Here is a 27,637-nt window from a genome sequence, read left to right on the forward strand (position 1 = left end):
AGGACTGAGGAGGTCCAGTTTTCTAGCCTCTTATTCTCTAAGGTTTACCCCAAACAGTGGTGCAAAGGGAAGGCCCACACTGGATCATCTCCAGAGGTGCCTGTGCACCTCTGACTGAAGCCTTCAGGGCCAAACAATTTGTACCAGTAACCATGCTTATGCAGGAGTCCTAAGGTGGTAGGTAACAGTTCACATGCATTCTGAGAGGGGAAGGTTCTGCCAAATGGTAGGCCCAGAGAACATCACAGTGAGTAGGGCATCAATAGCCCCACCATGGACAAAACCTCAGCATTCAGAACTGTGAGAAATGTCCACTAAAGGGGCTTGACTGTCACAGTGGGCCTGAAAAGGTTAAAATGATGCATGAGATGGGCTGTCAGCACCACCAGCCACAGAGCAGGGTGTCTGTGCTGAACACATCCCACAGGCAGGCATGGGACTGCTGCCAGGATAGATCAGGAAGGGGATCTGTAGGAAAGAAGGTGGAAGAGGAAGAGACAGAAGAGGAACACATGCCGTTGGCTCCTTTTCTCCCTTTAATGTCCCTGGGCCTGTTACATAAATGCACAGGCCCCGCTCCCCAACACCTCAGCTCTCCTAGTGTGGTCTTTTCTAAGACATCTTTCAGTGAAGGTTGTTGTGGGATGGTAATAGCTCACATCTGTAGAGAGCTTTACAGTTAGCAGAGTCCCTGACCCAACCAGGTAACATTATCATTGCCATCGCCCATGGTAGCAGATGTCAATTCAGAAATGTACAGATCGGGGGCTGTACATGGAGTATGCATAGAAATCACAAGTATAAAATGCTGATTTCCCTGCTGCTCCTCCCTTGCTCCAGCCTCGACCATAGACTATGATGCAACAGGTCAGAGTTAGGGCCCAGGGATGTGTGTTTTCAATAAGAACATCTGTTGTGATTCTGGAAAAGGGTTCTTTGGACACTGGGAAACACTGGCTAGATGGTTTTCCCACAGTCACCCTGCCAGACTTGACCATGAATCCCATGCTCCTTAAACCACACAACGCTGGGCAAGTCATGTCCTTATTTTTGGGTGCGTTTGTTGTTGGAGGGGGTGGGAGGCAGTGGCCTAAGTTCCTGGTCCTTGGTGTGGCCTATGGCAGGTCTCCTAAACTCTCTGGATTGCAGGTTCTATAAGAAACACATCTTATTATTTTAATGGTATATAACACATGTGAACATATATGTCACTGAAACACAAGTTTCACCCTGATATTCTATTTCATTGCTTTTCTCAGTTACTGATGACACCCCATTAAATGAATTCCACCTCCTGCTAATGTACTTATAGAACACTGGCCTACATGACCAGGAAAGTTCCTTCCAACATGAAGGGTTTCTTTCCTTTTTTTCCTTTTTTCTTTTTTTGGTACCAGGGATTGAACCCAGGGGCGCTTAACCTCTGCACCACATCCCCAGCCCTTTTTATTTTTCACTTTGAGACAAGGTCTCGCTAAGTTGCTTAGGTTAAGTTGCTGAGGCTGGCTTTGAACTCAAAATGCTCCTGCCTCAGCCTCCCCAGCTGTTGGGATTACAGGCATGCACCATCGCACATAGCTACCTGAAGGGTTTCTATTGCTGAGCTTCTACACCCCCATAGAGCTTTTCCTCTGTGTCAACATCAAGCAGTCCTCATTCATACGTGGTCTCCATACCATGCTTTTTGGGGCAACCTGTCTGAGGATAGGGATGGGTGTAGCCCTTTCGGCAGATTGCTGCTCACAGCAGAGGGAGCCTGAGGCTCTGGCTGCAAAGAGCCTAGTGCACCATCTAGACTCTAGGAATATGGACCCTAGAGCAAGTTGCAACCAGCCCCACAGGCAGGGTGAGAGGAGAGGGGTGGAACTTGTAGGGGACTTGTAGAATAGGGCTTGTCTACAATTCAAGATCCAGCGCCAGCAGGGAAGCACCACTAGATGGCAGTGTTTACCTCCTATAAATTGCCCAGACCACTAAGACGCAGAAGGAAATGGATAAAGGATCAATGGGCAATTTCTTTGGAGCACACACCAAATAGTTAACCATGTGCAAGCTTTAGAGCCAGCCAAGAAAACAATTATGGTTAAAGTACAGGATAAATGTCCTGGTGCACCTCACCTCAATGGCTTGGTCAAAAAGATTTACTACAGCAGGTCTCCACCCCATGGTGCCAAGGGAATTCCAGAGGAGCAGTCAAGGGAGGGGGTAGGAGAAATGGGTGAGATGGTGTCAGGCAGGGCTTCTCTGAAACAGTCCCTCCTTTTCCTCTGCCCAGAACAACAGGGAGGCTGTAGGGTGCCCAGGGGATCCTGGGCTTACACTTGAGAAGCGATGCTCAGGAACCCAGGACTGGAATCCTATGGGAAAGTTTCAAGAGCCCAACCAGCAGGGTAGAGGTCAGAGATAGGGAGGTCTAAATGCCCTTGGCACACTTATAAAACTTTCACTAGCAGTCCTTAAACAGGATTCGTCTGTGCTTTGTGTTTTAGGCCTTCTCCTTCACTGAGGACTCACACCTAATGAAAGTTAATTACACGGAGCAAACCCCTCATTAACCAATAAAACCCAAATTCCTCACATATACTAAGTCATCATTTCTTAGAAATGCACCTTTTCATTTTTTTCTTTCTGATGTCCCTGGTCTTCTGTGCCTGTCAGCAGGTTGCTCTTCTCATGACCCCAGGGAGCATTATTTTCTTTGCTTCTTCTGTCCATTTCGAAAGGACTGGTGAATGTCTGCCCACTCCCCTGGGCACCTCATCCCCATTTCTTGGCGATGGCACATTCTGAAAGCTCCCCTCCATCTCCAGCAACTGTCTCTGATCCCGGGACTTTGAATCGATTTTATGTGTATGTTGTAGTCTTTTTGGTCCTAATTCTTCTCTTCCCCACAGCCTCTTAACAATTACTTTAAGACTTTTCCTTGGCAAGTCCTTCGGTTTTTATTCTATAGTTCTTGGCACATTTGTTTTCTAATTCTCCCTCCTAGGACTACAGAATGTTCCTCACATTTGGCTTCATGTTCCAACGTTTCCTTTTCAGAGAGATGGCCCCTTTGTGTGTTCTGATTTTTCTTTTTGGCAGAGTGTTCCTTCCTAAGTTATCCAACAGGGCCTGATGCAAAGCACCGCTCATCTCTGACTTGCTTTCCCCTCTTGACGTATTAACCACTGGGCCACAGACAGGAGCTGTGAAGTCCCCTGCTTCTCCCTACCTCCCTGCTGGATTTGTCTTTTGATCACTTGATCCCTCCCAGCCTAGTCCGGGAGGCCCCTAGGTCCCAGCCTGCTCTCCCTCTCCCTCATCCTGACTTACACACCAACAGTTATTTAAATCGTCAATTCCTTGGACACACACTTTCTCCAGAGTACGCAGAGCCTCCTCCCTCAGTCTCTGCTCTCACTTCCCCAACTCCTCTTTCCTTTCCTGCCCCACCCATTCTCTCCTGATCACCACTCTGTACTTTAAGTTCATTGTTTCAAAGATTCTCTGGCCCCCTCTTTGCATGCTTTAGCTACATGTCCTTCCTCTGGCTGCTTGTGTAAGTACCGCACCCGGTGTAGCCTCTGTCTCGTGATGCAGGTTTCACCTCTAAGTCCTCCCAGGTACATTTCACACAGGGGCCACGTGCATACTGTCCCCACTCCCCATTGAGTTGCTATGCTCGTCAATGAACAATGTTTTCATGTAAGATGTCCACTGCTAAAACCAGGAGTGTGCAGGAAGGGTTCTATGACTCCCAGGTCCCCAGGAAGTCCTGTTATACCCTGTTCTGAGGTGGTATATATTTGTACCTTCTGTTATGGACACTACATTCTCTTCTTTTTTATTAAGGTATGGGGATTGAACTTAGAACCTCACACATACTAAGCAAACACTCTACCACTGAGCTACATCCCCAGCCCTTTTATTTTTGAGACAGGGTCTTGCTAAGTTGCTGAAGGTCTCACTAAGTGTCCAAGGCTAACGTCTCAAACTTGCGATCCTCCTGCGTCTGCTTCCTGAGTAGCTGGAATCACAGCTTGCCTGGTATGCATGAGGACCTGGGTTCAATCCCCAGCACCACAAAGAAGTAGGGAAAAAAGAAAGCCGAGCAGGACCTAGGTTGGGGCTTAGGCAGAGAAAATGTCTGATTCACTCCCAGGAAGGGGGTCCAGATAGGGACTGGGAGAGTGCAGGGAATGAGAGATGATTTCAGAAGTGCTGTATGAGATCAGAGAAGAGGCAGAGACACACTTGACTTCATGCTGACATGTGTGCTGTCAGCTAAAATCCCCTCATTTCCCTGGGGGTAGGAACAAGTTTGGTCTTAGAACCTGGAGTAGGGTAGGATTGAATCCATTGAAAGCCAAGCATCCAGCCTAGTGGTTAGGGGCATGAACTCTCCCTCACCACCTGTGTTCCCAGGGCAAGTAACTTCACCTCTTCCTCTCAGTTTCCTCATCTGAAGAAGAATGAGGAAAATATCAGTACTGACTTCAGAGGCTGTTATGAAGATTAAATGAAATGATAATCATAAAGCACCTTGGACAGTTCCTTCAGCAGTATTAGTTCTCTCAAAGCTCATCTAAAAATAAAGTTCTGGAAGTATTAATTAATTATTATTTAAATTTGGGAGGAAAGGAGTAGAGATGAAATAAAAAATAAATTAATTTTGATGTTACCTGGGAATAGACTATGCCAACTGCAGATGCAATTAAAACTATTATGTAAATGAACCACATTTTCCCTTTTTGATAATCACGCCCTACCCAGGCCAGCTAGAAGACTTGCCTTAAGGCTCTCTAGGGGAGGTGACCTGGAAATGTTTAAAGGTCCCCCAAGTCAGGACATGTTTTTCCTGCTAAAATTAACAAGGGGATGGTGGAACCCAAAATCCTTTTATGAAAAATGAGGATTCACTTGTGTCTCTTCATTTACATTACTTTCCAGGGAGCTTCCAAGTGAAGAAACCCCTCTTTCCCAGGAGTCTGGTAACTGCCTACAGTATCTGCCACCTGAGCCTGCTGATAACCACAAACATCCGTTTCTGACACTGCTCTGCCAAGCGCTTGGATCTGATATGACAGAGCGGAGGCGCAAGCATGCCCATCAGATAAATCAGGCCTCCACCTCCTCTGCTGGCTGGCTGCCCTGCTCACTTCCTCCACCTGATTCCTCCACAGACCACAGCCAATGAGAGGCACAGAGTTCACATGAATTAACATCTATATATTTATGGCATGCAGGAGGCCAGAGGGGCCCAAGCATAATGTGAAGTTGGAGCATGTCTACCTGGCATGGCTTCAAGGGCACTGAGAAGTTCTGTCAGCTGCTGTGGAAAGACTGTCCTCCGCCCCTCCATCACCACACCTGCTGCTGATGTCTGGCTTCCAACCTCAGAGGGTGATTTCATTTAATTAGGTAACATCCCTTCCACGAAATGCCTCAAAGCAGACTATTACATGATTCCCTTCCGAGTGCACAAAAATGAGACACAGCACTGGAGTGACATGCAGCTGTACTTACACGTCTGAAAACGTGAAGGCGTTCATAATAGCAATTTTTTTAAGGAGGGAAACTTTGCAACAATAACATTAAAAAAGAAACCCTTAAAACTAAAATATGAAAATCCAACAAGAAAGAAATGGTTAAGTCATTATGACACATCACTAAGAGATAAGTGAATGATGAATTATGCAGCCACTAGATATTTATACAGCTTTGTAATAGCTTCAAAACTGCCTATCGCATAGCAAGTAAAAAGGACAGGATGTATTGTTGAGTATATAACTCTGTGAAGAACATCAACACTTAACAACCCTATTCATAAGAAATAGGAAGGAAAGTCATCAAAATGTTAACCCTGGTTTTGTTAGGGGGTGGACTCTGGGTAATTTCCCCTCCCTCCCTCTCTCCCTCCCTTCCTTCCTTCCATCTTTCCATCCTTCCTTCTCTTTCCTTCCTCTTTCCCTCCTCCCTTCTTCCTTCCTTCCTTCCCTTTCTTTCCTCTCTCCTCCCAACTTCTTCCTTCCTTTTGTCCCAGGAATTGAACCCAGAAGTGCTTAACCACTGAGTTACATCCACGGCCCCTTTTTATTTTTAGACAGGGTCTCACTAAGTTGCTGAGGCTGTCTTTGAACTTGGGATCTGCCTCAGCCTCTGAGTGGCTGGGATTACAGGCATGTACCACTGTGCCTGGCTCCCCCTTGCTTCCTTATTTCCAGTACTGACCAATGTTTCTGACCTAAGTGTTATTTTATAATGGAAGTAACAACAACATCATTCACAACAACTCAAAAACAAAGTGACAAATGTAATGGGGAAAAAATGCACCTGTTCCAAGAGGACCTAATACTTTGGGGAGGAATAAAGGTGTAGTGGATGGATAGTTACTAATTTTTCTCTAGGACAGTATGGAAGCTTTGAGAAAGCCCACATTGTTGATGAGACCTCAATGTGGTGGCTTCAAAATCTCTCCCCTACTAAACCCATGTCCCTGCAATACTGGGAAAGTTGGATGGCTGCTCCAGAAATTAGGCCCCTTTACAAGAGTTTAGTGCTGTGCTTTATCTTAAGCTGATTATAATTTTGAAGCAAATTTAGGAATACTGTGGAGCTCTGGGACCCCTTCAGTTTGCATGCCAGAAGCCCGTGGAGCTGCCAGGACCGACTGAGTCTAAAGCTTACAATGTTCTTTATCTTTCTTCACTGGAGCTTGGGTGGCTGCCGCTGGCTGCCCCTGAAGGAGCTATTTGGTTTATTTGCTTCCCATAGTGCTTTAAGGAGCACTGTGGTCTCATAAGGCCTCGTGAGTTGCACAGTGATTAATAGTGGGAAGGATGTGGGAGTGGGATTCAGGAGGCCTTGGTCTAGTGCCAGGTTTCCCACATGCGACACTGGGCAAAGCCCTACCCTCTCCACACCGGCATTTCCTCGTTCCTAAGATGAGGCAATAGGACCTCAGGGAAGGTTTTAGTACTCCATGAGTGGAGTAGTTTCTACATTCACCAACACACAGCCCTATTTAATTTTCTTGAGCACTTATCGTTAACATGCTGTCTGGTTTATCATTTGTTGCTCATATCCCACATCTAACTGTAAGATCCAAGACAGCAGGAATAGTCTGTCTTGCTCTTTTATCTCCTGAGTCTAGAGTGATGCCTGACATGTAACAGATGATCAATAAATTCCTGCTAAGTGAACGAGTGAACGTGTTCCATGGATTATTACCTCACATGTAATGGAGCAGTCTGGCTACAATGCCTGAGTGGTGTCTCACACTGAATGCCCACCCATCCTATCAGTATCATCCACATCCGACAGGTAGTTAATCTGTTCTTTTCAAAAATATCTTGCCTTTTTGTTATTTGGCTGTACCTATACTAACCCGACAGAAATGACATAAGGGGTGAGGGGCAGATGTAAACCCACGAGAACAAAGAGAATAGGAGGTAACAGTGGATAAGAGAAGTTAAAATTAAAAAAAAAAAAAATAACAGAAAGTAGACGCAAGAGCCATATGTAACTTGGTAGAATGGAGAAGACCAGATGCAGGTTCCTGCCAGAGCTCTGCTCAGCCCTCCCACAGGCACAGGAGGCCCTGCGGACAGGTTTCTATGTGGGGCTGAACTCAGAAGATGGGTTGGGAGTCTGAGAAGACACCAAGACCTCTCCTCAATCCTGTGCACCCTGTCTTGAAACACTGAAATTCAGGGAAGGCCTACACACAGAACGGGCAGATGGATGCCATCCTGCCGTCCCACAGGTCCCAGAGCACTAGCGGCCACACGTAAACTTCTTAGGCACATTTGGCAATCACTCATTGGAGGAGATGAAAAGATGCGTAGATACTCAGATACTGACAACTGGAGGTTGCTCCCCACCCAAGTCCTAGAGTGCCCTCCTGGTCACATCACAGTGAGGCTTCCAGCCAATGAGCCTTCCCTTATGTGGGACAGCCAGGCAGCCTGTGTGCACCTCATACAGCAGGAGAATCTTCAGCTACAGAGCACCAGACTTTTCAGAGAAACCTCTCTAACAGTCCAAAATAGATCAACGAGAAGGTCGGGGAACCTCGAGGAAGCCAAATGCAAGTAGGACAGTAAAAGTTCAACAATACTGTACTACCCTGCCCTCGGAGAGGTAAGAGAAGATACTCTATCTGTGAACAAAGAACAAGCTGCTACAGAAAGGGAAAATTACAGAATGAGAAAGAGTTCTCAGAAATTAAGAATATTAAGGTTGACATGGAACATTTCATGGATGGGTTGGAAGATAATGTCAAAGAAAATTGTCAGAAGCTAGAACAAGAACACCAAGAGAGGAAAATAAGAGAGAAAATGTAAGAAGATTAGAGAATTGATTGAACAAGTTCCTGACAGGCAGAATGGAAAGGAATAAATTGTCAAGAAAAATTCCCAGAATTAAAGGGCAAGAATTGCTAAATGGATATGATGCTCTAAGTGGCTGGTGTAATGAATTTTAAAAAGACCCATACTAAAGCACAGTATCAGCACGTACTTTTAGTAAAAAGAACATTCTAAAAGCTTTGAGAGAGAGAGAGAGAAAATATTTTAAAAAAACAAACCCAAACAAACCAATAAATCAAGAATCATAATGACAGTAAGTTTCAATAGCAACACTGGAATATAAAGAAAGTGAAGCAATTCTTTCTAAACTCTGGGTGAGAATTATTTCTCACCTAGTCTATACCCAGACAAATTACCAGTTGAGAGTGAGAATATACCAAAGTCATTTTCAGACCTTCAAAGTCTCAAAAAGCCTCAGAAAGCATTCAATAAGCATTATCTATTAGGATTAGTATTTGTTATCTTCCCAATTTTGCCTTTTCTCCTTTCTTTTTTGTTTCTTTATGGTATGCATTTGATAGAAATTAAAATGGATCCTTTCATTCCTTTTAAAAATATAAATTAATAGATTGGAGAAATGCCTCATGAAATAGTTTTTAATTTTAGCAAAGCATTCATCTGAACCTTGCATGATAACTTTTTAGCCGAAACAATGAAATGTGGATTGAGATGATGGTATTTTAAGGCAGATTCATGGCCTACCAGAAGTTCACATAATCCAATCCCCTTGCTTTACAGGTGAAGAAAATGAAACTCCAAAGAGGAAAGGGCTTATCTAAGGAAGACTGTATTTGGAAGACTGTATATAAAGTATTTATTGAATGAATGAGTGAATTAGTAATTTAGTAAGTTGAAGATTACTCAACACTCTTAATTTATTAGTGGAAAAACTGAGGACCCCAAGCTAGTTGGTAGTAGAGCTAGACTTATGTTTTCAAAATCTAGGCTCAGAACACTTTTCTGCAAACTTGCCAGGTTAATGACAATCAGGCTAGGAGAAGGTCTCCCAGGCCCTGGATCCATGCTCACTCCTAGAGTATTGCTGTGTTGACTGAGCAACATTCCGTGCTGTCATGGTGAGTGCTCTGCTCTCTGGTGTATGGACCAGTAACAGTGTGGACAGAGGACTTTCCAGATCTTGCTGGACAAAGCTACAGAGGACACAAAGCAGACAACAGAAACCCAGAATCTGGCCTGGACCTTCATGAGTTTCTATCCTACCCTCCTACTGCAAGCAGGACCCTTTCCAAAATATCAAACTCTCTGTTTTATGAAGCTGTCCCCTCTTGCTGGAGAGCTGTGATATTAAGAATGTTTTTGTGCAATGGAGAAAAGATAGTCTCTTTAACAAATGGTGCTGGAAAAAATGGAAATCCATATGCAACGGAATGAAACTAAACCCCTATCTCTCACCCTGCACAAAAATCAACTCACAATGGATCAAGGACCTAGGAATCAGATCAGAGACCCTGCATCTTATAGAAGAAAAAGTAGGTCCAAATCTTCACCTTGTTGGCTTAGGATCAGACTTCCTTAACAGGACTTCTGTAGCACAAGAAATAAAAGTAAGAATCAACAACTGGGACAGATTCAAACTAAATAGCTTTCTCTCAGCAAAGGAAACTATCAGCAATGCGAAGAGAGAGTAGGAGAATATCTTTGCCACTCATACTTCAGATAGAGCACTAATTTCCAGAATATATAAAGAACTCAAAAAACTCTACACCAAGAATACAAATAACCCAATCAACAAATGGGCTAAGGATATGAACAGACGCTTCACAGAAGAAGATCTACAAGCAATCAATAAACATATGAAAAAATGTTCACCATCTTTAGTAATAAGAGAAATGCAAATTAAAACTACACAAAGATTCCATCTCACCCCAATTAGAATGGTGATTATCAAGAATACAAGCAACAATAGGTGTTGGAGAGGATGTGGGGGAAAAGGTACACTCATACATTGCTGGTGGGGCTGCAAATTAGTGCAGCCACTCTGGATAGCAGTGTGGAGACTCCTTAGAAAACTTGGAATGGAACCACCATTTGACCCAGCTATCCCACTCCTTGGCCTATACCCAAAGGACTTAAAATCAGCATACTACAGAGATACAGCCACATCAATGTTCATAGCTGCTCAATTCACAATAGCCAGACTGTGGAACCAACCTAGATGTCCTTCAATTGATGAATGGATAAAGAAACTGTGGTATATATATACAATGGAATATTACTCAGCCATAAAAAATGACAAAATTATGGCATTTGCAGGCAAATGGATGGAACTGAAGAATATCATGCTAAGCGAGATAAGCCAATCTCAAAAATCCAAAAGGCGAATGATCTCACTGATAAGCGGATGATGACAATGGGGGGTGGGAGGGGAACAAGAATGGAGGAAGGAGGGACTGTATAGAGGGAAAAGAGGGGTGGGAGGGGTGGGGGGAAGGAAAAAATAACAGAATGAATCAAACATCATTACCCTATGTAAATGTATGACTACTCAAATGGTATGTACAAACAGAAACAACATGTATCCCATTTGTTTACAATAAAAATAAATTAAATTAAAAAAAAGAAAATAAAAGACAAAAAAAAAAAAAACTAAAAAAAAAAATGTTTTTGTGTTTGGAATTTCCATCCACTGTTCTTAGTGTGCCCTGTAAGGTCCTGCAGGAGAGATCATTCCTTTTTCCACAGTTTCACACATGTGCACCCTAGAAAAGAATTTCTTAAGTCTTCCCTTTTCAAAATATTCCTTGATTGGTTCTCAAATGAGCAGTTTCCAATATCTATATCATGTTTTTCTATTTTTTCTGGGTACCCATGTCACTATCCTCCTAATAGGGACACCCAGAACTGAACTGGGTGGCCCAGAGCAGACGCACTGGGCACTCGCTTCCCTATCTCAACACTATGCTTCTCTCACAGTGGCCTGGGAGCCCTGTGGTCAACTGGTGCCGCGAGCTTCCGCTAAACACTAAAAACCCCACTGAACAGCACCCTCTCATGCACAGGGACTGCTCAAGCCAGCTCCTTCCCTTTGTCCTTGGGCTACTGAGGCTTTTAACTTAGAGAATCTTCTTTTTATCATTGTTCAGTTAAATTTTCTAGCTAAGATACAGGATTCTCCTTGTCTCATTTATCATAATAGCGATTCTTTCTGGCTGTCTGTCATCTGCAAATCTCAAGTGCACACTTCCATGTGTTCATCCAGGTGAGAGAGATGGAGAATAAGGCAGGAGCAAGGACAGGGCAATGAACTTGGGCCTCTGTAACACTGACCCTTAGCTGGTGGAGGTATCAGTGCTAGGAAGAGGGAGGCCTCTTCTACCTGCCTTGAGCTCTCCCAAGGCTGAGTAGGAAGGCATTTCCCATGGCTTAGGAAAGAAGAGAGAGCCTGTGCGAATATCTCTGAAAACCTCAGATGACCTGCAGAAGAGGGAAGAGAGGTGGCTAAGAAAAACCCGAGGTGAAAGAGAGAAAGATGAGACATTGTGGGCTTCTCTGAATAGCCTCCGGGCATTCACTGGAACAGTCTGCTGTGTGGATTGTACACTACTGGAGAGTTGAGCTTCAGAGGAAATGAGTCAAAGAGCAGAGACAATTATTTTTCCAAGGGGCAAAATGTTATCAAACCTCAATTATTCAGATGTGGGTCACCATTTCTATTTTGTGGGTTACTGGGTCTGGAGTCAGCTGCTTAGGTTTGAATTCGAATCCATTGTTACTATCTATGTAACCTTGAACAAGTTAATTAGCTTCTCTTTGGTTCATTTTCCTTATCTGTAAAATAGGAATCGTATTGATTCCTACCATATAGAATCATTGTGAGGACTGTGCAAATTAACACAAGTAAACCCAGACACATTCCATGCCCGTCAAGCATTACCTAGCGTTTCTCCAGTCAATCTGACTTGGCACGTGACTGAAGATGTTTTTCTGTGATAATACCTTGTGTCCAGGGAACAGGCATGCATTTCCAAAGCACTCTTAATGATATATACAGAAGGAAACTAGCAGACTGGAAAAAAAAAATTAAAAGCAATCCTAATCCTAATCCCCAGGTTAAAAGATCTGGGTATGATTTATGCTACAATTTCCTTTTGTAGCACCATGGATGTGACCTCTTTCTCTTCTTCTATCAGGCTTCCTAGAGAAACAACAGAATGGACTCAGACTGGGAAGAGAATTCTTAGAACTGACTGCCAAATCAGGGTAGATAACCTGTTCACACTGCAGTCAGGGTAGAGGTCAAGGTATGCAGTCCACATAGGAACTTGGCAAAGAGATTCCTGGAAAGTGGTCAAGCTCCCTTAGAACTGACCAGGAAACACTGGTCAGTCTGATTGCTGGGTAATCCAAGCCCTGCCAGCACCAGAGCTGGGAAGGAAGCACAGACTCGTTCAGGGGTGTGCGACTAAGGACGTGAGAGGGGACCTGCTTTAGTAAGGCTTTTTTGCAAAGCCATGCTCAGGAGGAGCCGCCTATTCCAAGCGCTCTGCTTCAGAAAGCAAATGCTTCTAGCAAATGCCACCCAGGCTGGACAAAATGCAGTGAACATCTTGTCGATTTCTCAACGTCAGAGTAAGAGTCACTCACTTGTACAACCCTTTATGGTTTATAAACTCTCACAGGTGTTATTTGATCCTCAAGGATCCCAGGTTGGCATATCATCTGATTTTATAGATGAGGAAACTGAGGCCCTGAGAGGTGAGTGGCTTGCTGAGGAACACACAGTGGCAAACTGCAGAGGCAGGTGTCCAGGTCTTGAGAACCCGGTTTACTTATCCATGGACCTACTCTCTCCTTCACAGCCAGTCACTACCCTGGGCACGGGTGTTGGGCAGGCAGGCCCACATGGCGATGTCCCACCCTCTTCACACTTCCAGTCTTTTGGGGAACATGTATTTGGCAAGTGTGCTGTGGCATCCAAGTGCTGGCCCAGAGAGAGGGATCAGGGTCTCTCAGGAGGTGATCTGCCTCGCCTACTGTGCCAGGGGATCCAGCCTCCAGCTGTGCTGTCTCCTCAGAGCTGTTTGTATCATCGGCTTCTGAGCCCTCTCTGTCCTGTGACAAGTAATAACATCTTCACTCTGGCTTACTATGATCTGGAGGGATCCAGGAGCATCTGCCTCTTTCCTGTGCCACTGGGCCATCTCCAGTTGTGTGGCTGACAGGAGACAGGTGCCCAGCAGCCAGCAGAAGAGGCAGCCACACCTGTAAGGGCTCCCAGCATCTCAGCATCTTCCCTAAACGATGTCAAGGTTTTGTACTCCGTGAATTATTGTTAGGGTTTCCCTTTATCCCTGATCCTATCCTCAGGTGAAGATGGCCTTTATCTATGGCCCCGTGCTTCTACTTGTTTGACTAACCCACTTACTGTGTGAGTCCTGATGTGATTTTCTGCTTCCATCTGCTGCCATTGGGTGCTTTTGCTTTTGCCCTGGGACTGATTGCTACCCCAATGCCTTGTGTCTGGCTCATGACATCATGCTTTCTTATCACCACTTCCATCCCGTCCCTGCCCTGCCTGGTTACCTCTATAAAGTCATGCCCTCTGGGTACCATTTGCTACTGCTTCCTTGACCGGTGTGTGTGGTTTATGATCCAGTTCCATCTTAATTTCTTATCTTTTCCATTCAAACTGCTCTCCAGGGACGAGAAGCGCAAGGGCACAGTTTGACCACTAGAGGGAAGCAACGGCTAGGATTTATCAAAGGAAATGTGAGTTGCTTAACAGCAGACTGGCTGGGTAGAGAGATTGGTTCTGCCAGGTCCAAGACCTGCTGCCTACATGGGAACACAAGACGTACTACTGCATAAAGTAAGTGGAGCATAATAGGTGCTCAAAAGGTTTCCTGGAAGGATTTCCTAATTTTGAAAATGAGAAACCAGACACCAGGGCAAACTGTAGGTCATTTGAGATTCATTTCTCTATCCCTTATATCTGATCTGTTGCTTAGCACTGCCAAATTATTTAAAATCTTTCCCTTGCCTTTTGGGCAGCCCCCACGCTAACTCAGGCCCTCGTCTCCCACCTGTCTCTCTGTAGGTGTCTCCTTATCGGCCCCTCTCCAGCCTCATCAGAACACTCTCATTTCAGAATTTTACCAACTCTGCCACATCTGCCCCTTCAAGTTCTACCAGCCTCATCCTGGAATTCCAAGCCCTTCAGGATACTACCCACTCAACTTCCTCCATTTGTCCACAGTTTTTCTCTGCCTGGTCTCTGGATGATACCCCAAATATATCCTGATCATTTCCACCTCTGAACTTGTGGATGGACGACATTACAATTCAAATGGTTCCCCTTTTCCTCTCCAGAGTCTGTCTTCACCACCTCTGGAGGTCAAGTACCCACATCTCTTATATTCTTTGACAGAGGTCTGTCTCTACGGGAGATTTCTCCTTCCCAGGTCATCAACGGGCCCTCCTGTAGATTTTAACACTTCAGGGGTGAGAAGGACAAATCCCACATTTTTAGATGGCTTGTGCCTGGGGATTGTAGCTCAGTAGTAGAGCACTTGCCAAATCTGAGTGAGACCCTCGGTTCAATCCCACTACTGAAAAAAAATGACCTTTGCTTGTGTGTGTATTATAAAACTTATTCTATTACCTGGCTATATAACTTAGTTATGGAATCATCATTTTTATAGAGGCTTCTTACTGTTACTTTCTCCTCTTCTGTGGCACTTCTTCAGCAGTGCAGCACCCCAGAGCTGTGTCAGTTAAAGGGCTATGAGCACATGCACTACATCACAGCATTTACTAAGAGGTGAGGTGTTCTTAGGGTCTCTTTACAATTATTGGCTTCTTGGGTTTTTTCTCCTATCAAAACTATGTCAATACCTCTATTCCACAAACCACGTTGCAATTGGTGGCAATGAGGCAGGGTGGCTGAGGGAAGTGAGCAGGTTGGGAGCTCAAGGGAGACAGCCTGGTGGTGTAGAGTCTGGGTTTTGAACTCAGCAACACTGAGTTTGAATCCAAGTTCTACCACTGACTAGCTGTGTTACCTTGGAAACATTAGAGTATGTAGTCTCTAAGTTTTGATTTCTCATCCAAAATATTGAGATAAGGACCAACTTGATAGTGTTGCTATTTCAATTAAAGGTTATAATGTATGTGAACACTTGATACATGTTTAATGGCTGTTGGTGTTATTATTTGGTGTGAGTCACTGAGGCTACAGGGAATAATACTCCCTTATTCTTTTTCTTCTCTCTCTTTCTCTTATTTATTTATTTATTTATTTATGGCACTGGGGACTGAACCCAGGAGCACTCTACCACTGAGCTACCTCCCCAGTCCTTTTTATTGTTTTGAGACAGGGTTTTGCTAAGTTGCTGAGGCTGGCCTTGGATTTGTAATCCTCCCGCCTCAGCCTCCCAAGTAGCTGGAATTACAGGTGCAAGCCATCATGCCTAGCTGGGAAACTCCCTTCTACACCATCCTGTCCCTCTGTTCTGCTGAATAATTCAGTGGTGCTGACTGCTGAGAGTTCAGAAGAATTAAACAGTTTTGCCTTCCTTTTCATAGCTGTAGGAGATGGGGCTAGATATTATGAAATAAAATTAAACCGTAGGTCCAAATTAGAATGTTTGGGCCAGATTTAAGATTTAACATCATGGCAAAATGCTAATCCACAATGCAGACCCTCCAGGAACTGAGGAGAGAAGGCAATCTTATTCTCCTTTAATATAAATCAATTATACCAGATATGGATAGAGTACAGGCAGATAGTTTTGGAGAAAGTAGAGAAAAAGTGCTTGAAATATCTCTTAAAATGTTACACTCCTGAGGGGAAGGGTGGTGGGTGGGTGGGGATAGGAAGGACAGTAGATTGAGATAGACATTATTATCCTATAGACATGTATGAAAAAATTACTTAAAAATATTTATCAGTCAAAAAAAAGATAATGAAAAATAAATAAATAAAAGTAAGATTTAAAAAGTTATAGTTCTTTCCTGTGTCCCTTTCCCTGTATTCAGGAGTGTAGGAGCTAGAAAGGCCAGCATGACTTGAAGCACGTCCCGAACAGAATTATGAGGAAGCAAGCGATGACTTGGTGACGGAAGTCTCGGGCCCCGGGAGCCCCCAGCTCTGGCTGCGCGTTTCTGGTGGCAGCACTTAGGTGGAGATTTCTTTATATCCTTAGGAAAAGACAGAAACAGGCGACCCTCAGGGAAGTTATAGAAAACGTGGAAACTGCCCTCTGGAAGGCTCCAGTCCCCCATCTGGCTTATGGAAGAAGCATGAGTTCCTAGCCATGGAGATGGCCAGTGGTATCCACCTCAGAATGTATTAGTATTGCATCAGAGGAAGAAAGAAGAAAAGGAGTCCCTAACTGAGCTGAAAAGTGGCCTCCAAGTGGGACAGCACCACCATATCACCATAGGGGCCACACTGAGACTTCAGGATCCCTCCCCGACTTCCCGCTGTCCTGGGACTGTTCCGTGGGCAGTGCACAGCATTCCAATCAAGAGACCTCTTGCCTGGCTCAGAGAGACCCTCTTCCAGTGCTCCTACCACCCTTCTGGAAGGTTTGGTCAACTTCAAACCAATTTGGTTTCTGAAAGGAAAAGTCAAGTTTTTCTCCTTTAAGGCTGATAGTAAGTTCTTCATTCATTCATTCCACAGACCTGTATGAGCACCCCTGCCTCTGATTCTGTCAGGACAGAATGCAAGCCCCACACGCCTGCCCCAGGCCACACCGCTGCCTGCACATGTGGGAAGAGTGTCTCACCTTTGCTCAGCTCCCTCTCACAGTGAAGATCCTTCTCAGCGGCACTCCTGCCAGCCTCTTCCTGCTAGGAGAGGCCCCTTCAGGCTCTGAGACCTGCAGGGGATCCTTCCTAGTAGTTCCCTACCTCCTTCCAGCTATGTCAGTGAGGGGGAGCATTTAAAAAATATATTTTTTCTTTTTTATTTCTTGAGGAGGGGCTTTTGACTCTAGGACTGTCCCCTAGAGCCAAGGTAGGAGATTTCTAGTGAAGGAGCCTTCTGAGTTCACACCTTCCCACCCAAAGCATCCATACCAACACTCTTCCTTCTGTATTGAACCCCATTTCTACAAGTGAAGCCATTGTTTAAATCACCACTGCCTTTCAATGGCTAAGCACTTTGACACAATAACAAAGAGTTGTCAATGAAAAGATAATAATAGTGGTTATGTTGTTTTGAACCTAACATTAAATCTTCACTATCACTGCCACTTGCTCTCTCCTTGGCTACCTTCCCTTTCCCAGGTTAACCTGCATGCTCCAGATTTCTGGTTGCTTCTCCCATTTACAGGAAAGAAAAGGGAACAAAGAGACAATTTAGGACAAAAACTCTCCTGTGCATGGTCTGTGCCCTTTCAACTTAAGAGCTCTCTTTTCTCAACTCAGAGTGGGGCAGGGCTGTGCAATTTTAGAGTGCTAGTGGTCTGGACGCCAGGACATCAAAGGAGCTCCACCAGGGTGGGAGGAAGGTATGTGTGGCACAAAGTCTCAGCCAGGATCCCACACTTGCCTTCATGTGACAGCTGAGCAGAGACAAATGACACATCCCCATAATCAAGATGGGACAGTCCCTGTAACAGGTGAAATCTGGCCTCCTGTCCCGGCCTCTGCTGGGAACTGCTTTTCTTTTGGCAAAGGACAGGAAGCACCGTGCTTCCAGAACATACCATGTCTGTGTGAGGTTCCCAAACTTCCACATAGCTGCTGCTACCAACTCTGAGGCAAACTTAAAAAAAAAAAAAAAAAAAAAAAAAAACTCAGCACATGCAGTTTGAGAAAAGAAAAATCACCTCACCCATCAGGGCACTGGAAAGGTATGACAAGAAATTCATAATTCATTTCCTCAGCATAAAACTACTGTGTCACCTCTGCCACCAATGCCACTGAATATCCCAGGGCCTCTCTACTAGTGAGGCCTCAGACTCACTAGCAAAGGAGGTCTCTGACTTCAGGTTCACCAGCAAGTGAGAAAAGACATAAGAGACCCCAGTGTTTACAGAGTCTTCCCCTTCCTACACAAGAAAGAGATGGTGAAAAAGAAGAGCTAGCTGCCGCTTGAAGGAGAGAAGAGTATTGGTCAACGTGCACCAATCATATGTTAGATAATAGAAAATGGTGCCAAAGAGAAGATGCCCAAACATTAGCTACTGGCCTTAGCACTCGAGTGGACCCCTTTGTGTGTGATACAATCCAACTCCGTGACATCCTCTACTACCTTCCTTTCTCCTCTTTCCTTCTACTGTAGTGACCTACAATCTATAGCTCCAGTCACACAGATGGCCAGGTGCTGAGTGTCCAAGAGCCTTTGGCCAGTGGTCCCTTCTGCCTAGAGCACCCTTCCAATCCCTACCAGTCAAGCTGTTGTGCTCCTTTAAGGACTGAGTTCAATTTCCTCCCCACATGATATCCCATTTATTCATCAAGCAGATACCTAGGGGGACCTTACCACATGCCAGGCTCTCCTGTAGGTGCTGGGTATTCAGCACCGAACAAAAGACACTCCTGCCCTCCTGGTCTTCACATTCTTGCAGCGGAAGAAGACAGGAAAATGAGATAAGTAGGTGAGATCAGCAAAATGCTAGATAGAAGCAAGTGCTGAAGGGCACAGCACAGAAGGGTACTGGAAAGGCCAGTGTGCACATGCACATGAGCCCACGCACAAGTGTGTGCATGTTCATGATGGTGGGGGTGGTTTGCATAGATTCTGCAAGACTTTTCAAAACCCTGCAACTGCAGAATTGACTCTCTCTTGACTCGGTGTTTCTAATGCACTTTCTAGATACCTTTATTTCAATATTTAACATAAACTTCCTCAGGATTTCCAATGGGGCTATGTATATATTTGTGTCATGCTCTACAACTCAAACTGGGGTCCCTAAAGTTTACATCTTCAAACTCTCCCCACGGACATGCCTTACATAGCATCTGTTTACTCGGTGTTTCCTGAGTCAGAGACCTGAAGTCAGAGACCTCCTTTGCTAGTGAGTCTGAGGCCTCACTAGTAGAGAGGCCCTGGGATATTCAGTGGCATTGGTGGCAGAGGTGACACAGTAGTTTTATGCTGAGGGAATGAATTATGAATTTCTTGTCATACCTTTCCAGTGCCCTGATGGGTGAGGTGATTTTTCTTTTCTCAAACTGCATGTGCTGAGTTTTTTTTTTTTTTTTTTTTTTTTAAGTTTACCTCAGAGTTGGTAGCAGCAGCTATGTGGAAGTTTGGGAACCTCACACAGACATGGTATGTTCTGGAAGCACGGTGCTTCCTGTCCTTTGCCAAAAGAAAAGCAGTTCCCAGCAGAGGCCGGGACAGGAGGCCAGATTTCACCTGTTACAGGGACTGTCCCATCTTGATTATGGGGATGTGTCATTTGTCTCTGCTCAGCTGTCACATGAAGGCAAGTGTGGGATCCTGGCTGAGACTTTGTGCCACACATACCTTCCTCCCACCCTGGTGGAGCTCCACCTACAGAAGTCAGAATTTAATTCACCTCTGCTTTTGTTTTTCCTTCTGGCTTTTTCCCCTATACCTTTCTCTCCTTGTTTTTACTTTTTTGTTTGCAAGAGAGATTTTCATTTAATATTCTCCTGAGATGGTATCTTCATAAATTAATTTCCTTTCTACTAATTACTTCTGAATTATCTTTCATCAAGCAACTGAAAAAAGTCAATGTCTTATGAAAACTCATTTGCAGAGAAAATAGAATATTAAAGGTGAGACGTTTTAAAAATATGTCCACAGGTCCTTTGATATTTCCCTTTACGTGGTTGGTGGAGTTTGGGTCCCCTCCCCTGTGCTTGAACCCAGGCTGCACTTGGTGGCCGCTTCTAGTGAGTAGAATATGGTGGCAGTGTTGATGTGCCACCTCTGAGCCTGGGAGATAAAGGTGTCCAGGCTTCCTCCTTGCTCTTTCGACCACTCACTTTGGGGAAAGGCAGCTGCCATGTCATTAGGACGCGTACGCAGCCTTAGAGAGAGGTCCAGGAGGCAAGGAACCCAGGCCTGCCAACAGTCACACGAGCCAGCTGTCTGAGAAGACCTCACCCAGACAGACCTCATCCCTGCAGGGACAGCAGACCCAGGAGCTGACATCTTGATTGCAACCTCTGGAGAACCCTGTGCCAGAACCCATTGGAACTGCTAGGCTGAGCTACTCTTGGATTCCTGACCCACAAAAACTACTAGATAATAAATGTTTGTTTTTATCATTTACGTTTTGAGGTAACTTGTTATGCAGCTATATAAACGGAGTGACTTCTGTTCTATCACTCACATTGAGGAAGTCAATTAACCTCTCTACCCCTTCTCTGCAAGTGAAATGGGTCAGGGTCAGAAGACTACAAGGAGCACCAGCTCTAACACCTTCTGCTTTCTGAACAAAACACTTTTGAGAAGTAATGAGCAGTAGTGCAGAGCAGTTTGGGGCAGATGTGCATAAAACGTACAACTTGACCTCCTTGGGCCTTTTCTCTCTTTCTCAGTATTGAGGATTGAACCCAGGACCTCACACATGCTAGGCAAGCACTCTGCCACTGAACTGCACCCCTGGTCCTTTTTATATTTTTAGAGATAGGGTCTCACCAAGACTGGCCTCAAGTGTGTGATCCTCCTGCCTCAGCCCCCTGAGTAGCTGGGATTACAGGTGTGCACCATGGTGCCCAGCTCTCCCGGACTATTCTGCACATTCAGTTCATAAGGGTCATGATTGAAATGCAGAATGCAAGCTTCCAGGGGGAGGTGACATTCAACTTAGAAGAGGATGCAGAAAAAGCCCGTGTGGAAAGGTTTATGCTCAGAAGAGCTTAGAGGAGGTACTATTCTTTACATCAGTGCTCCATGGTTTGCAAAGTGTTTCCATGTATATAATTTCTTTAATCTTCACACTTTTCTATTTTCCAGAGGAACCTGAGGTTCAGAGAATTTGGGTAACTTATTCAAAACTGCACAGCTACTAATTTCTGGAACTGAGGACTGAATCACAAACCCTTTGTTGCTAAATTCTGCTTTGCATTACTTTCATCTGCCTCCCTGATAATCAGTTTATTTTACAGTGACTACATATTATATTAAGCAGACCAAGGGCACTGTCTGACAGGTCTGAAACCTCTCCTATGAGAAGCTGCCCTGTTTATAGTAGCTGATGGGGCATGCCGTGGGCAGCAACACCTGCTGTGCATAGGTCCAGTCCCTTTTGTGCCCACAGGAGATAGGACTAGGCTGGGCATCTGGCCCATGGAAAGCTATCTTAAAGTCCATCAGTGACAAATGACATGGCCTGGGGCAAAAAGATGGACTGGGCCAATTAATTCCCATCTGTCAAGAATATGAACTAGAAAATAGCCAGAGAATGACATACTTACTTGGGGTGAGTAAATGATTTTGTAGGGGTGGGGTGAGAGAGGAAGACCAGAGGGGCCCTAGTGGGCCTTAGGCAAGCCAAGGTTTGGAGGCAACAAAACTCAGAATAGGCAGAGGCAATGAGGAGAAGTGAAGACGTATGGAGAATGTGCAAAGGTTGGGTGGGGGCAGGAAGAGGCGAGCTGGAAAGGCAGCCCCAAGCAAGGGCCGTCCAGGATCCTGGGTCTAGGAGCATCCTAGGAACTGTGACTGGGGGGCCAGACCTACTGGGGCCACGAGCACTCAGTTCCCACGAGATTCCATCTTGCTCGTCAATTCCTGGTAATCTTCACCCCTAACTTGAGCTATCTTGGGAGAGCGCTTTTCCTGGCAACTAAGCGGATTTAACTAAAGCTGGCATGGCTGATGTAAGATTTGATAAAACAAACTGGGTGGTTATGAAATTCCACGGCTCACAGGGTTTTCTAAAGCAAAGCGCAGACACAAGGCGACATCATGGATTCTGACAGTGAAGCAACAAAAACACTTCTGACACCAAAGGCTGCTTGTGTTTCACGGCACTGAGGCATGACAGGAAGTTGCTCTACCCCCTCACAGAGCTGGCTGTGACGAGGGATTAACCAACTGTTTTGCAGTTTTTAAGAAACTGCTCCAAATGGTGCTAAAGGAGTGACAGTCCAGGGTAATAAAAAGCCAAATTAAAACAGACATCAATCCTGAACTGTGTCATGGGGGTCTAACTGGAACCCAGGGGACCAGCTTGTGAACCCCCAAAGTGTCATCTGTGATACATATAAACCAGAGCCTCAAGGAAGGCTGCAATTTGTTAAATGGTGCCCCTGGAGTGGCCCTTGGCCCGCCAAAACATTGACCTTCAAAGCACCAGGGCAGAGAGAGAGGCAGTATCAAGAGTTCTAGACTGAAAGTGAAGGACCAAGCTCTTGGGCTTGGTCCAGCAATTTCAACTTTCTGAGCCACAGTTACTACATCTACTAAACAAAAGGGCTGGGCTTAACGGTCTTCAAGGTCCATTTCTGTTCTAAAATTGTCCGTATGTATGATTTAGTCTTACACGCCTGTGCACAGCCATCCTTCACTAGCCACGTACTCGAGGCATAAGGTGACTATATCACCATGTCTAAAAACCCCCAAATGAACCAAAATTCAGGATATGTGGTTTGGCTCCAGGACATATTTCTTTAAAGGCAGAATTGCTTCATCAATTACTGTATGTATAGACCTAAGCACGCAGCAACCAAGGTATCTGCTCTTCTAAAAGGGCCTGATGACGTGACTAAAAATCAAAGGAAGTTCTTTGCATGGTTCATTTCTTATTTTATTTACACTTAAAATAAGATCAAATGTATAGAAATGCACACAACTTTTACTTTTGCTATTTCCTCCCTTACTTCCTTTTTAAAAGTATCTGGAAAGCTGTGGACTGTCTAGCTTCTTCTTGCGGGTCTTGCTTTAAAAACACCTGTGGTCGCACCCTCTTCCTTATTTAGTACCTTGCTTCACCCTGGGGAAAGTATCTGCATTCCCCTGCACCTGACTTTGTGCTCAGCCCTGCTGCCTGCTGCCTGCTGCCTGCTGGGGCATCTGGTCATGGTGGGTCTCAGGGAGAGCGATGGTCAGCTGGTGGAAAAGTTATTCATGTGATTACTGTCAAGTTCATCATTCCTAATGGAACAACATTCGATGTTTCAAAGCTTCCAGCCTTTCTCAACCACTTAGCTGGGGGAGGATTGGGAACTTTGTGGTCTATTTCCCTCAGAGGATCAACACATTTTGGAGAGATCTATCAATCCCCAGAAAGCATTGAGAGCCTAATGCAAGAGGTTTGAACTGCATTTTAATATCACTGAAACAGGGTGGTAAGTAGATTTTTTTTCTAAAACCATTTTAGAATTTTTCCTAAAATCCCCATCTGACTGCTTCCCCCGGCTCCTCTTCATCCAGCAGGCTGGAGCTCACACCCCCACAGATCCATCGTTTTTGGCAGTGATGTGTGCAGCCATCAGGGCCCCATAGACCTTAGTGGTGCTCTTAGAGGAACTCTACCAGTTCCTATATGGCAGAAGAGTAGGAAAAGTGTGGGCAGTGCTGGGCTAAGAGTCAAGAGCCTTGGCAGCCATCTGGTTCTGCCTTCAAGTGGATGGTGAACTTGGGTAAGCCACTGGGTCTTTCTGGGCTATAAAATCTACTGGTCTTTCTTCATCTATAAAATCAGGGAACTGAGTACTTGAAAAAGACACCTAAGAGCATCCTTCACCTCTAATTTGGTGTTAAGATTCACAGCCTGCTCCTGGCAGAATCCCATGGTGGAGATGCTGAGGACTCAGCGCGCGTGGGGCAATGGGCTACTCCAGCTCTGCTGAGCTCAGGAGCCTTTTGGGTCCCCACAGTTTGCTCTGCTACAGGGGTGTCATCTAGAACGATATCTTACCCAAATCTCCATGTGCACCTTTAACTTTATAAAGCCCTTTTGAAAGAAAGCAGGGGAAAGATGTGTCTCCCTCCTGCTCCATCAGATAGCATCTCTTAATTCTTGCTCAAATTTCTCTTACTAAAAGTTTCTTTACGGAAAACTATCTTCTTTACTTTTAGTGTTACTGTGCCCCAAAATATTCAGCATTGCTTTAAGAATTTATCCCAAATGAGCTGGGCATGGTGGTGTATGCCTGTAATCCGGGCTACTCGGAGGCTAAGGCAGGAGGATTTCAAGTTGAGGGCCAGCTTCAGCAACTTAGTGAGATCCTGCCTCAAAATAAAATAGAAAGAGGGTTGGGGATATAGCTCAGTGATAGGGCACTCCTGGGTTAAATCCCTAGTTAAATTTTTTTTTAAAAAAAGAGGAAAAGAACTTATCCTAAAGGCCTGCCAACTTATCCACAATGCACCCACATATCCTATTCCTCTGACCACAAACTACTACCCAAATATCATTTCCTGTTAACCACTCAACTGTGTGATAAACAGCTCTCCTCTGCTCCCATCTCTTGCTCTTGCAATCTCTCACATACACACTGCTGCTATTCAATGTCATTGTCCTTGCTTCCTATATATCAAGGTCACTCAAAATCATCCCCTACCACCCACAGTGAAAGAAGGCAGTGGAGAGAGAGCCCATATGCATTTTGCATCTTGTTGTACTTGTTTTCATCAAAAGCCAAAACTCTAATTCAACATGCTTGCCTTATTGCTCCTGCTGTCACAAAATGTGAATACAAATTCACCTCCAACACTTTCACAGGGACTTCAAGGTTTCTTACGACTCCTTGGTTCCTTTTTGATTCCTTGTCATATTATCCTCTTCTAAACCCTTTGCCTTCTTTACAAACCAACAAACCCCTCATCAATGGTAGTCCTGCTCACTCCTTTCTGAGGAAACAGAGATCCTAAAATGCTTGCCTTCTCCTGTCCCTTCTTTGCCTAGAGAAGCAGGTTCACATCCTGGAGCGCATGCTCAAAGGTCAACTCATCTGCTACCCAGACTGATCCTGCATTCCAAATCACATCTGCTCTTGCTGATTCCCAACGCACCCAATGTTTCCCCAACTCCTTGACTTTTCTCATGATGTTTTCTCAGTCTAAAACAGGCTCTGCTCTCCCTTTCCAAACGACACCCCTGGAACCTTCTGGAAATCCTTTCCCACCTCCAAGCTCAGCTCTAGTGCAGCCTCAAGCATAGATCCCTCTGCTGCAGCCCCTGCCCAGACCATAGTCACCAGCAGGTCGGAGTAACTTCTCCCTCTGGCTTCATTCTAGTTAAATGTTATTTGTACCTCTACTATGAAACAGTTTGTCTATATTTCTTTGTCTTTCATTGAATTGAAAGTATCTTAATAGCAGAGCTTGTGTGGTTTAAATTTTTTTTTCTCACAGATTTTCAATGATTGTTGATTGGAGCTTGCTGAAGTTCATGGAAAGTTCTGTACTTTGCTTCATAATATGTTTGAAACCCCTGCATCTTCTGTTTCCTTCATCTGGACTCTCCTGTATTTAATTTTTAGATTTCACATATTTCTTAATTAAACTCCCTCAATTTCCTTTTGGAAATAGGTATTTTGTATTTTAAATTTATTTCATTGGCTTATAGATTTGGATTTTTCATTGTGCCATGATTCATTTTGAGGAAAATGTCTCATAATTCTTGAAAATTGATCTGTTTTAAAATGTACTTTAAATGTTAACAGGAGAAAACACAGTGTTCCTTTATGATATATAGGATGAATTAGTTCTGAGTCTCAAGGATACCTTTGCTATACATTAGTGTTCTTCTGTACAAAAGAGTATAAAACCTGGAGGAAGAAATTATTAGAGACATATACAATGGATTATTACTAGTTATTTTTCTAATAAGAGATAGTATGGTTTTGGTAGTATAGTTACTCCCAAAGTCCATTCTGCCTTTATTTCTTAGTAATACAGACTTTTGTTTTTTGGGGGGGGCATATTGCTACCCAGTAAAAAACTACATTTCCCAGGTTCCCTTGTAGTAAGTGTAGCCATATTATCAAGCTTTGGCCACTGGGACGTAGTGGTGCAACTAGTATCCTTCACGTGGGGAGGATGCTACTTCTTCCCTTTTTGCCCAATCTGCTCCCTGGAATAGCATCTGTCTTGAACTATGAGAATTTGCCTATACCCTAGGAGTGGTGGGGGAATAAACTAGGAGTTCGGGTACCTAATGACTTTGTGGATCCTCTTTACCTGTCCTAGACTGCATACTTTCAGATAACTGTTAGATGAGAGGAAAATAAATCTCTCCATGTCAGCTAGTGTCGTTTGGGGCTTAGCTCTTACATTAGCCAAGCCTTCTAAATCCTAACCAATAGAGGTGATAAGGTCTTATGAAGGTAGACAGAAGAGGGCTGGAAATGCTTTTTAAATTCCATTTTTAAAAATTCCAATCAGAACAGATTATTCAAAGGCAGCTTGGATCAAAGAATTGCACCTCATAGACAAAAGGGAAAGAGGGAGGGAATGCCATGGAGTTAACTGAAAGCTTGGCAGGAGCAGTGCCTGAGACACAACTGACCCCGAAATCCAGGTGACCAGACAGATTGAAACAGACTGGGTGTGTTTTCACATCAGGACACACTGCAGCACTCTTGGAAAAAAATTCAGATACTGCTGGTATATGCAGAGCCCCAGAAATTTCCTTTCTAAAAGAAAAGATTAGAAATAAGCTATGACTCACCCTAAGAAGTAAATATGGGACAGCGGAGAGTGACTGATGACTGAGGTTCTGTGAAAATGCCTGAACACAATCTTTTTTTTCAAATTTGTTTTATTTTGTATATTTTAATGTTTATTATTTTAATATTTATAAGAGTATTTACAAGTGTACAGTGTTAAAGAAAATCTTTATATGAAATATTCCCCTACCCATCTAATTAGCTGTACGATCATGTAGTGGTTTTTTATTTTTAATTTACATTCCTGGGGAGACTTTTGCTGTCATGTTTTCATTTGTTAAATGTCCCTTAGTAGTCCCCTGACAGGAGCTACAAAAATTGCAGGAAAAGTGCCAATAAGGGGATACAGGAATGGTCTGGAATCTCTAAACCTATTAAGTAGTGATGAGTATCAATGAACTCAGTTGTCTTTCCTGCCTTCCTTCCTTAATTTCTTTCTTTTTAAAATTTTGTTTTTATTTTAGCGTGCTGGGTATTGCAAGTGTTAAGCATGTACACTACCACTGAACCACACCCTTAGTCCAGTCAACTCAACTTTAACCCAAAAAAGAGAAACCCCTAACTTCTCTATTAGTCTTCTATATCTAGCTTTTCTTCACTGGGTGGAAACTGTTATTTCCATGTTTCCCCTAATGCAAAACTTCTGGAGGATTCCTGTCCTTTGGCTAGTCACATAGTCAGGAGTCAACTGCATCCAATATTACTTTGTCTTCACC

General features: G+C 44.3%; 1 protein-coding gene across 6 annotated transcripts in view; it reads right to left on the reverse strand.

Annotated features, from left to right (window-relative positions):
• Kalrn (kalirin RhoGEF kinase) overlaps positions 1 to 27,637 on the reverse strand; it is a 636,539-nt gene that overhangs the window by 142,864 nt on the left and 466,038 nt on the right. The window lies entirely within an intron of this gene.

This window comes from Sciurus carolinensis, chromosome 9 (assembly GCF_902686445.1).
Source record: "Sciurus carolinensis chromosome 9, mSciCar1.2, whole genome shotgun sequence".
NCBI lineage: Eukaryota > Metazoa > Chordata > Mammalia > Rodentia > Sciuridae > Sciurus > Sciurus carolinensis.